This window comes from Atractosteus spatula, assembly GCF_055471065.1.
Source record: "Atractosteus spatula isolate fAtrSpa1 chromosome 17 unlocalized genomic scaffold, fAtrSpa1.hap1 SUPER_17_unloc_1, whole genome shotgun sequence".
Classification (NCBI taxonomy): Eukaryota; Metazoa; Chordata; class Actinopteri; order Semionotiformes; family Lepisosteidae; genus Atractosteus; species Atractosteus spatula.
Window position 1 is genome coordinate 30,001 of NW_028296633.1, and position 11,567 is coordinate 41,567.

Here is an 11,567-nt window from a genome sequence, read left to right on the forward strand (position 1 = left end):
CTCTGACGAGAAGAGTCTGGAAGATATTGGAAACTGGAGACCCGTCACCATCGGGTCAATGCTACTAAGACTCTTCTCGAGAATAATCACAAAACGCCTCGAAAAATCTTGCCCAATAAATCAAAGACAAAGAGGTTTCATCGAAGCTTCTGGTTGCTCGGAAAACCTAACATCCCTACAATATATATTGGACAACGCCAAGAATTCACACAAACAAATTGCAGTGGTGTTCATCGACCCGCGGGAGTGGGGGACGCCCCACCCTACCCGCGGCGAGGGAGCCAGGCCCCGGCGGGGGACCAGGAGGCCCGGGCCGAAAAACCGCAAAGTCCCCCGGGTGACCAGGCCTCCGAAAAGCCGATCGTAAAAAAGACTAAGTCCCCCGGGTGACCAGGCCTCCGAAAAGCCGATCGTAAAAAAGACTAAGTCCCCCGGGTGACCAGGGCTCCGAAAAGCCGATCGTAAAAAAGACTAAGTCCCCCGGGTGACCAGGGCTCCGAAAAGCCGATCGTAAAAAAGACTAAGTCCCCCGGGTGACCAGGCCTCCGAAAAGCCGATCGTAAAAAAGACTAAGTCCCCCAGGTGACCAGGCCTCTATAAAGCCGATTGGAAAAAAGACTAAGTCCCCCGGGTGACCAGGCGTCCCGAATCTGCCGGGGGTGACCAGGTGGCCGGCCTGCTGGACAGCGCTGAATGGGTCTAAATACTCAGAAGGGGGCTTTAGTCTGCAGCAGGGGGCATGGCCGGAGTCCATCCCCAGGCGGGGGGCATATTTCCCGGCCAGGGAGGCCTGGATCCCCCTGTCTGGAAGCTCCGAGAGCAAAGGGAACCGAAAGCACTGCTTGCGGCCGAACCGGGAGCCGGAGGCCTCACAGACGCCGCTGCTGTGGTGCTTCTCCCCTTTTCCTAGCAGGAGGCATGCAACCGTCTGAGAGCGCTCCCGGGGTCAAAAAAAGACTTTTTCGTTTTCATGGAGCTTTTAAGGGGATGAATCCACCCCGCTCAAGCCCAGGCAGAGCTCCACAAGCTGGGCTTGGATTCCAGGTTCGCTCCCTTGCAGGCACCGGGTACGGAAGTTGCGGTGGCGTATCTCCGGGTATGTGGGAGTACCGAAAGTCGAGTGGCGTGGTCCCGGGTATGTGGGAGGACCGAATCTGGAGTGGTGTGGTCCCTGGTATGCGGCAGGACTGAAACTCGGGTGGCTTGGTCCCAGGTATGTGGGCAGGCCGAGTCAGCGGTGGCGTGGTCCCGGGTACGAGGGAGAGGCCGAAAAAGGGGTGGCCTCTCCCCAGGCATGCAGGGAGCCTCACAGAGGGCGGCCAGCCCCGCAGGTGTGCGGGTGATGCCGTGAGCACCCCGGCCTGTCCCAGTGCAGGCAGGGGAGCCCGACAGAGGGCGGCCAGCCCCGCAGGTGTGCGGGTGGCGCCGTGAGCACCCCGGCCTGTCCCAGGGCAGGCAGAAGAGCCCAACAGAGGGCGGCCAGCCCTGCAGGTGTGCGGGTGGCGCTGTGAGCACCCCGGCCTGTCCCAGGGCAGGCAGGGGAGCCCGACAGACGCTTACGCTTAACAGGCACACTGTCAGCCCCCCAGGAAGCCCAACAGATAAGGAAACGGTAAGAACATAATTATTTCTGTTTACCCAGTCTCTGGTGCAGTGGTTCGGTGGCAGTGCAGCGTGTAGATTCAGCAATCTCATCCTGTCACTCGGATGGCAGAGTTGGTAGTCAGTAGCACTTGATATGGTCCCTCCTCAGTGGGGTTGCAACATCTGGCAGGATGTCTCCAGGATGTCTCCTTTACCCACACCCACTCGCCACTTTAGACTGCACTACCCTCCTTAAGCCAGTTCGTCACCTGGCGAGCTCGTTCCGAGAAGGAATTCACCCTGGCTTTACTATGTAGTTGGTTATATACATTTTTTCCCGTCAGAAAATCTAATACTTGGAGTAACCCGGCCCTATGGATTCCCTCATCAGTCACAATATCTCAGAGCTCTATTGAGGTAGTTCACATAAATGCTGTCTGGAACAGTAATTCCTTATAAATGCTGCAGGGCATCCCAGCCCAATAGGCCTGGTGGGTTCCCCACCCACGTAAACTCTACATCATTTCCCAAGCATATTGTGACAGCTTGTATCTCCTTTAAACACAACCCTTGCCCCTCACCACTCCTGTAGCCTCTTTCCACCTATTAGAAAACTTTATATCACATATTTTTGCTGTTATAGTCAATAAACAGGACAACTGTGCTCCCAATAGGGGAACTGTCACGACCACCAGCCAGCGGAGATCAACCCACAAGAGGACTAACCAGTACCAGCAGCGGGTTAATAATAACAAGCGCCGCCACACATGTTAACCGATCAACACACGCTCTACCGTGTGCAGCGCTATTTAAACCATCCAAACCCGCTTCCCGCTGCTCGGTATTGAGTCTTCTCCTAGAGAGCTCTACCTCACCTTTGTTTGTACGTCACTTGCGATACTTCTCCCGGCTTCCGAACTTCCCTTTCGCCCTTCGACTTTGAACGTCGCCTGCTGTTTTGGATTATACACCTGTCTCTGTATCTTCCGGCTTTCGAATAACCTTTTGCCTGTCGACCACGAGCTCGCCTGATGTTTCGGATTATACGCCTGTTTCGATATCTACCCGCTCTTGCGTTTGCATAGGATCCTCATACCTCATCTGGGTTTCGTTACAGGAATCTGGACACCATTTACTGTACACTGTAAGATTATTACTCTTTTATTTAAATCCTGAGATAAATTTAGGGAGGCTACAAAGGGGTTTCCTAGTTTAAATATATTATTTCACGCAAGGCTCTCGTTTCAGTTTCTGACATGTTCTTTAACTGTGAAATCAGGCCTCTTTCTTACAAAAATCTCTCAAAAAATGCCCTGTTTTTTTTACAGTACTTTTATCTTGGTGTTTTGTCCCCCTTTCCCCCAGGGCTAGTTAACACACCCCCATCTGGATATGCTCAATCGGGATATTTATCCCAATCCTCATTATTTCCTTGAAGGGGTCTTATATCTGGGTATAATTTTGGGGTTGCACTATAATTGCAACAAACTGGCAGCTCCTTTTCTCCTGCTTGGGAGTCTTTTTACCTCCCATTTGCAGCGCTCGCACTTTTGCATACATGCCTCGCAAGTTATTAAATCAAATCTGTATCCACTCTCCGTAATATCAGGAACGCATAGTTGTACATTCTTGGCAACATCAGGTTTTAACCCACTCAAGTAAATTAGTTTCATTACTGTGGAAGTATCTTCATTCACTTCCTTTTCATCAGCTAACCCCAAGTATACTATCTATAAAGTTATAAACCTTTCTGTAAAATCTGAAACATCCTCACTTTCCTTCTGCTGACATACTGTTACGTTTAGTTTAGCTGTTACTGTTACTAAACTAAAACATAAAGGATACCAGATGCAAATACAGACAGATACACTTACACCTAGGGCCAATTTGACCAGAATCCATTTAACCACCCTCCAATATATCTTCGGACTGATGGGTAGAAACCAGAGCCCCTGGAGGAAATAATAATAATATAATTGTAATATGTGATATTACAATTTTTCAGTTATTAAAACATCCTTTGCAAATCTAGCTCATACATACCCATGTCTGAAATTCACAGAATGCTGATATTTCAATCTTTCATTTGCAATATTTTGCACAAACCAGCAGCTGAACAGCAGTCTGTGACATACCTTTATCCAGTGCTTTTCAGAGCAGAAACATTAATGTGGGCAAGAGTTCTTCCCCTATGGTCTGCTGTACTTCAGCTAGCCACATTTTGGCTGTGCCGTGTGTACTCCTGGGAACCCTGGACTGTAATGAATATCAGGCAGTATGTAAAAATTAATAATGTGAGCATATTATTGTGTTGAAGCCAAACACAAAGAATCACTTCTAAAACTTCAATTTAACCTTTAGTGTCTGGTCTTGAAATTCTGTCCCATCACCCATCTTCTGACTTCTGGATGTGTTAACAGATAAATGTCTTGTTTTCTTTTTCCCATATGCTCTTCTCTGCATCATTAAGTACTTGTGGGTCATATCATGTACCTCCTGGCATCTTGATTGGCAGGCAGCTGCTACAAAAAAGTAACATAAACGATAACATCTGCATATGATGGTGTTGAAGACAAAAACAAAAGAATTCAACAAATCAATACTTTACACTTTACTATAGCTTTTACATTACGACAATCTTGTCATATTTACAATCATTAATTGTTTTAGGTTGCTTAACTGATTATCAGGAGACGCTTGTTCCAGTGAACAAACAATGGCCTTTGTTTAAGAGACAACTGACATTTTTAAACATTCTTTTAAAGATAAACCTCTGAAAATGTTTTAAATCAAACTTCCAACTTCTTAGTTATGTTATAAAATAGCTGAAAAATTACTTAGTCCTTCACCTATTCAGAAAAGTTCACTGGAACAACTTCCAGAACTCCATTTGTTGCACCTTTCTATTGCTTTTACATGATCAGAAGGCTGAGGCTGCTTATCTGCTCCAATGCAATAAATTCTTATGGAATGTGTAAGACTCTGCTAGGAAGTGACACCTGTTAGAGTGAAAAATGTCCTTTGTATAACAGACAGGTCTCTGTTAAACAGAAATCACAGCTCAGTCATAGATACGAGCCACTATAGCTGATAATTGCCTCACAATTTCAAAATCAACTGTGTGTTCTGAATTAATATTGTTTTCAATTAAACTATTTACAACAGTTTATGGCTAAAATGAAAATAAAGTGCAGACATTGTGGATTAGGTCTATGGCATCTATTGAACTTCAATTAAAGTTCTAAAATATTCTTGTAAAGATAAGCCATTTAAAATGTCTTTTTATCAAATGTCTAACTTCTTAACGAAGTTTTGAAATATCTCAATAAACAATTGCTGTAGTCCTTAGCCTTTTCAGAAACCTTCACTAAAAGGATTAAGGAATTTTTATCTAGACTCATCTTGTAGGCTGTGTTCTTGGTGTTATTCATGAAGTCCAGTCTGTCTCAGTCGATGTCTCTTCCCAAGCGGTTGCCCGTCTAATGCTGCTGGAAACTCCAGTGTTCGTTCTGGGAATGCTGGGCCATCATCCGTCTTCTGACAATGAATATCGCCTTTGTCTGTAAACAATAAATTCATAAATCAATAATTACTGTAACACATCATCTCAAAATGATTTGAGAGTTTGTTCAATTTAAACTGACCCAAAAGCAGATGTCTTACACTGAAAAAGATTCTTTGCATTGCTCCACTGATCATGAAGTAATTTGAAAACTTTGTTTTAAGTGGAGTGATCGCTCATTTGAAACATTCAGATAAAGTCAACAGTTTTTCAAAAGTGGTGACAATTAGACCTCTTAATTCCAAAACATTCAATAAGAACAAGAGCTGGGCAGATGTCGCGTAGTGTTTTGTCTTGGGAATATTTGAGTGGGGTGGCTAATCAGCCTCTATGCTCTTCTGAGCTTAATTTATCTACTTTTCTACTGTCTCTTATCCCCTCCTGGTGTCCTAGCTGTTGGAGAACGAGACATGTCATCTTCAAAACAATCACACAAGCAATACTGAGATGGATTTCAAGTCACAAGAAGATAGTATCTTTAATAGTAAAAAGAAAATATGTTCAACATATACAGGTATGTTCAAAGTATTTTCTGGAACTGGTCAGTTATCCAACCACTCCAGAGACTGTCCTTCACCCTGAAATGATTTCCTTGAAACTCTGTAATCAAAGAGGAGCTCTTCTCCCTCAGCAATGTCCCTCTTCGCTATAAACAGAATTGTCATGACGGGTTGTCCGTTGATTATGAATGACTCTCTAACAGCCCTGATGTTGTCTTTTTTCTCAGAGGAATTTATTTGCCTTCCGATCGTCTCCTTATCCGTGTGACAGGTGCAATGTTCTTCGCATGCATTAATGCACATTTTTTGTGTAGGTCCATCAAAAAAGAACAGACATCTCATCTCTCCCTCTGCCATCTGTGCCTTTAGGGCTTCTGCAGCTGTCTTTGCGATGACCTCGCCATGGTAATCACACACCACCTCTCCTTTCTGGAAACGCGTGGAAGTCACAACCTTCTTCCCCTTCACTGGATCGTCAGTGATACTCAGGCCTCTCCAGGTTTGACGCTTTCCATCTTTTTAATTTGCCTTTCATTTGGTTGTGCATCTGTGTTGGGCTTCCACTTCTCAAGCACTTCAGACGCTGTTGGTATATTTGCAGTCTAGCCCATGTTTTGAAAATAGAGGGTCACCTGGCCTTCTGTTGGTAACCGTCTAGAGTAATAGTCTGGAATGAAAACCAGAACAGAAACCCTCAGAATTGATTCCAAATTCACTTTGTCTGTTTCTCTGTGAAAATAATTGATATGTAAACTTACCAATAATGTTCTGCAGTCTCATCTTCCTCTGATCTGATCTCCACCTGTCGTAACAGTGTCGGTCATGACTTCCAGTCAGTCTCAGGTGCTCTTTCTTTCTGGGAAGCTGCCCATCTAACGACACTGGAAACTCCCATGTCAGCTCCTGGAAGGCTGTGGCATCATCCATCTTTGGATTTCCAGATCCTGCAGCTGCCACAGCGGATGTTGGTGTTGATCTGATGTAATATCGAATATTAGATCACAATAATCTCTGTAACACGTAGGCTGAAAAGAACTGAAAGCAGATGTGCGTCCTGCAGCACTGAGTGGCGATTGCTCTCTTGATGTTTCAAAAGCATGAAGTAATTGCTGTTTTTGACACATGAATATTTTGTCATTTATTCAGAACATGGTGACACTTACTGAACTCCCTCCTCTGCAACACCTTCGATGACTTCAATGGCTGAGCAGATGTTGTCATGTGTCAGCATCCTATAGTGTTTCTCTGCAGTACCATCTGAGTGGGCCAGATAATCCGCCACGATGCTCTCCTGTGCATCTGTGAGCCTCTTTGTGGCCGTCTCAAATGCCCTCCTGGCAGCCTGGCTGGTGGTGAATGGGAGATGGTATCTACAAAACAAACACATACACACAGTGTATGATTGTTTCCAAGCCACAGACAGTTCAATTATTACATTAAAACAACTTTGTGATTTAGTTTACTTCTCATGCAGTCTTCGCAAGTCGTTGAAAGGATTATAAATTGGCTCCCCCACAGAAGAAATGAAAAAAATTTCAGTCTCTGTTCCACAGATGCTATCAGTGGCAGTACAGCGTAGTTTAGTGAATGTGAAACATCTGAAAAAACAGAGAAAATGCAGTTATTGTACTTTTCAACTATTGTTGAATGCCGAAGACAGATGTTAGCAATGAACTGGAGAGAGTGTATCAGCGTAACTAGACTTACATGTTCCTCTTCTTCATTCAGGCAAAGCATGCCAGCTGCTTTGAGGAGTTTGTGTGTTTTGTCACTGCTATTATCGCCCCGTTTGTGACACAAAATTATTTCTCTGCATCCATTCCTGGACCTGAAATCACAAGCAATTCAATAAATAATATCTGATTCAAAACTGCCAATGATCATTTTACAGTAGCAACAGCAGTACCCAGCAATGAAGTATATGGAGAGTATTGAGTGTTTCAGTCAGTCAGTCTGACCCACTTGGCTGGGTGCTAAGGTGGCTGGGATCCCAATGAGGACTCACAAGTAGGGGATAGTGTGGAAGAGAGGTGCAAAAGATGAATGTGAAGGAGAGAAGGGGCTTACATATATCATGAGGAGGTGTCATCAAGAATCATTACGATTTAGTGCTGCTGAGGCTGTTCGAACCTGATGTTTGCCATTCATTAACTCTTGTTCCATATGGAGTTACTTAAGAGAAGTTGGGGTGGAGATCAAATTCCACTCTCACACTTCCGCTCTCCAGTGCGTTCAATCTGCTTGACAGACCACAGAGCTGAGAGCATCTTCTCCCTCACCCCTCCCTCCAGTCCAGTCTCCCTGTAAAGGCTCTAAGTAACGGGCGCGCCACCTAAATGACAGTGATGAGCCCTGACCAGCACTGTTATTCTGTGTCTTTATAAACGTCAGATCATTGTGTCATTGTTAGAATTTGACCAAACAATTGAAATATGCAAGACTGTCATTCTTACTGTCATATTCTTTATCACCCCTAGGTGATGCAGGTGCTTCAGCTGGAGAATGGCCTGCAGGTAATACAGCACAAGAAGCTGCTCAGGCATGGTGATGTCTTCAGAGGTGTGCGTCTTCTCCAGTTCCGCTCCACATCTTTCTTTGAAGCCCTCACCACCTTCCAGCAGTCACTGGCGCTTGGCCCAGGACTCTGCAGCTGTCTGTATCTGTGGCAGAAGGAGTAGTACCATCAACATCAGTTCCCATCATGTACCGGAAATGGAAACCAACTAGAATCAGAGTTCCAAATGGAAACTAAATGGAAAATACCTCTTTCTAATGACTTCCTGTGACACATCCTTGCTGTTTTTTTTGCTGAATGTCCTTTTGGATGCTCTGGAAGATGATGATGACGTTAGCCACGCTGGGATCCTCCTGTCTTAGGTTGGTGGCATTCAGGATGTAGCACAGGAACCGGTTGATATTTTTGATGTAGTTAGCAATGGTTTGGTGAGACAATCAAGTCAACCTCAGTTGGTAAAAAAATTGCTCCTTTTGGGAACGTCCTTCACAAACATCAAGGATGCTTCAGACTGATCCATAAAAAATAGGAATCTGGAAACGTTGTCTATCTAAAAAAAAGTTTTAAGGGGTTTATTTTTAGAGCTGGCACAATCTCAGATGGGTGAATTCTGTGCTAATGACTTAAAATATGTACTTTGTGAGTCTCTGCCCAGTTTTAAATACCTACCTCCTGAGAGCAGATTACCACACCCAGGTCCTGGAAAAGGTACTGTTTAAACCCAGCCAGGAGCGTGTTTTCTTTATAGTCCAGCCCGGGTCACTCTCTTCCGGAGAGCCTGCTGATACTGTAACTCTTATCAACTGGGGTCCTGTAAGGATTTACTGGAACAGGATCCAACTCGAAGTCCTTCCAGGGCACCTTATTTGCCTGGGCGACATGCCATCTGGTATGGTTCATCATTAACATTACTCTCCATTTTGAGGTTTCGCCATGGGTACTACCTAGTGGGTTGGAGGGCCCACAGGAGGGGTGAGATCATTTAGACCTCATTTGGCCTCCATGTACTCAAGCAGAGCAGTGGAGTTACCAGCAGGACCACATGGAGGTTAAGGTCACTAAGTCTCCACTCCTTACCCAACTCAACTCATTAGTGTCTTCCTCAACTCATTAGTGTCTTTGAGCCAGAAGTGTGGCTCTTTTGTGATCTCCCAATCATGCTTCTTAGCTTCTTCGGCTAGGATGTCACATATTTTGTTGTGCCTTTTAATCCTTGTGTTTTGTACGCTTGGACATTGTCCAAGTATGTGGGAGCAGGTTTCAGTTACCTCTTGGCATTTACGGCAGTGTGTTGGGAGCCCTCTCTGGCCTGTATTTAGGCATTCTCTGGTGGGGTATACGTTGGCTCGTAGTTGAAGGGCTGCAATGAAGTGCCTCTCTCTGAAACCCATATGGTGAGATAGCCAGGAATTGCTGTCGGGGTCATCTTGGAAGTTGTTGATCCCCACTCCTTGGACTGGTCGTTTTGTCCAATTTTCAAATTCGTCTTTACGCCAGTTGCAGGGTGTTTTGTATTTTGGTTTTTGTTTGTTTTTGGATTCCCAACCGTCTGGGTATGTTATTTAATCTGTTGCAATTGTTAAGGTTGAAGGGTCAGATAACTGTGGGGTCTGATCTTCTTCACCTCCAGTTTGGATCCACAGTTTCTGGAATTTTTCTTGTATTTCATTGGTTTGCATTAGCGATCTGATAGTGGAGTCTGATGACACTGCCATGCGTTGCAGTCTTCTGATTTGAATTGATGGTATCAGGCTGGCTAGCTTGATTATGCCCAGTCCCCCATCTCTTGTGCTGGAGTAGATTAGTCCATTGCATGTGGACTCGGGGAGACGCAGCCAGCTTTTGACTGCTTTTCTTATGATACCATCGAGGGCCTGTAGGGTTGTTTGATTAGTATACGCATAGTCCATTTGATAAATCAGTCTGGTGATTGTGTGGATACTGAGGATAGTTACCTTCTGTGAAGGTTTCAGAGGCACTTTATCAATTTTATGAATCCATGTTTGGATTAAATTCGAAGCTTCTGGTTGTTTTGTTGTTGACCACGGGTTAATTTTAAGTCCCAGGTATTTTTCGGACTCAGTAAGAGCTATCATATGGAGCTTGTTGCCATTTATTGACCAGTCCTCGCAGTTGTTAATGACATATGAGTCCTTGGTGGGTGAAATCAGGAACCCGTGGCATTTTTTGACTTGAACCATCAGACCTGTCTGTACGCAGAATTCTTCAAGGGTGCTGATGTTTCTTTTCATCTCCTCCCAGCTGTCGCTCAGCAGGACCAGGTCGTCTGCAAATGCCAGCGTTGAGATTTTTCCAGCTGCGGTTTTGAAGCCGCATCCGAGTTCCTCCAAGGCATTGATCAAGGGATCCATTGCAAGGTTGAATAGTATGGGTGACATGGGATCGCCTTGCTTAACTCCGACTTTAATGGAGATTTCTTGTGAGGACTGGTTTTCGGTTTTTATAGTGGTTTTACAGTCTTGATATGAATCTTCTATTAGATCTATTATGTGGTTATCCAGTTCTTTTTGTCTCAATACTTGGAAGATGTGATCATGAGACACATAGTCAAATACTTTAGCGATATCAATAAACACCACTGCAATTTGTTTGCGTGATTTCTTGGCATTTTCCAGTATATACTGTAGGGTTGTTAGGTTTTCTGAGCAGCCAGAAGCTTCGATGAAGCCTCGCTGTCTTTGGTTTATTGGGCAAGCTCTTTCGAGACGTTTTGTGATTATTCTAGAGAAGAGTCTGAGGAGCATTGACCCGATGGTGATGGGTCTCTAGTTTCCAATATCTTCCAGACTCTTCTCGTCCGAGGTCTTCGGTATTAAGATTGTATTGCACTGTTTCAGTTTTTTAGGAATGTGCCCTGTAATTAGCCATAGGTTAAACAGCTGGAATAGCGTCACTCCATCACCTTCCAGGTCTTGGATGACGTGCCAGTCTATGTTGTCGGGACCTGGTGCAGAGGTCTTTTTTATTGCTCTTAAATTTTCTTGAACTTCATCTTCGCTGATCAGGGATTCAAAGACTTCATTGTCGGCTCTCCCTTTTGATATAAAGTTATTTAGGTCTGAAAATGCTGTGTGTTCTTCCCATTTCTTTTTGTAGGTATTATAAATTTCCTTGATATCAATTTTGCAAGATTCATTTTCAGTTCCATCAAGGATTAGGGAAGCCAGCTTTGATTTGTTCTTGTTATATAGAGACTGGTGATATTTATATAGTCTTCTTTTGTTCGCCCTCTTTTTTGTCCATGACCATGTTTTGCCCTTTTTATGTTTGTTGGGTTTTTGTTTCTTGTTGCTTATATCTGTCGTTTCAGGTTTTAGGGTCTGCAGTAGTTTTTCAGAGGCGATTTCATTTAATTGTTTGATGGTTTCTGGGTCTTTGCTATCAG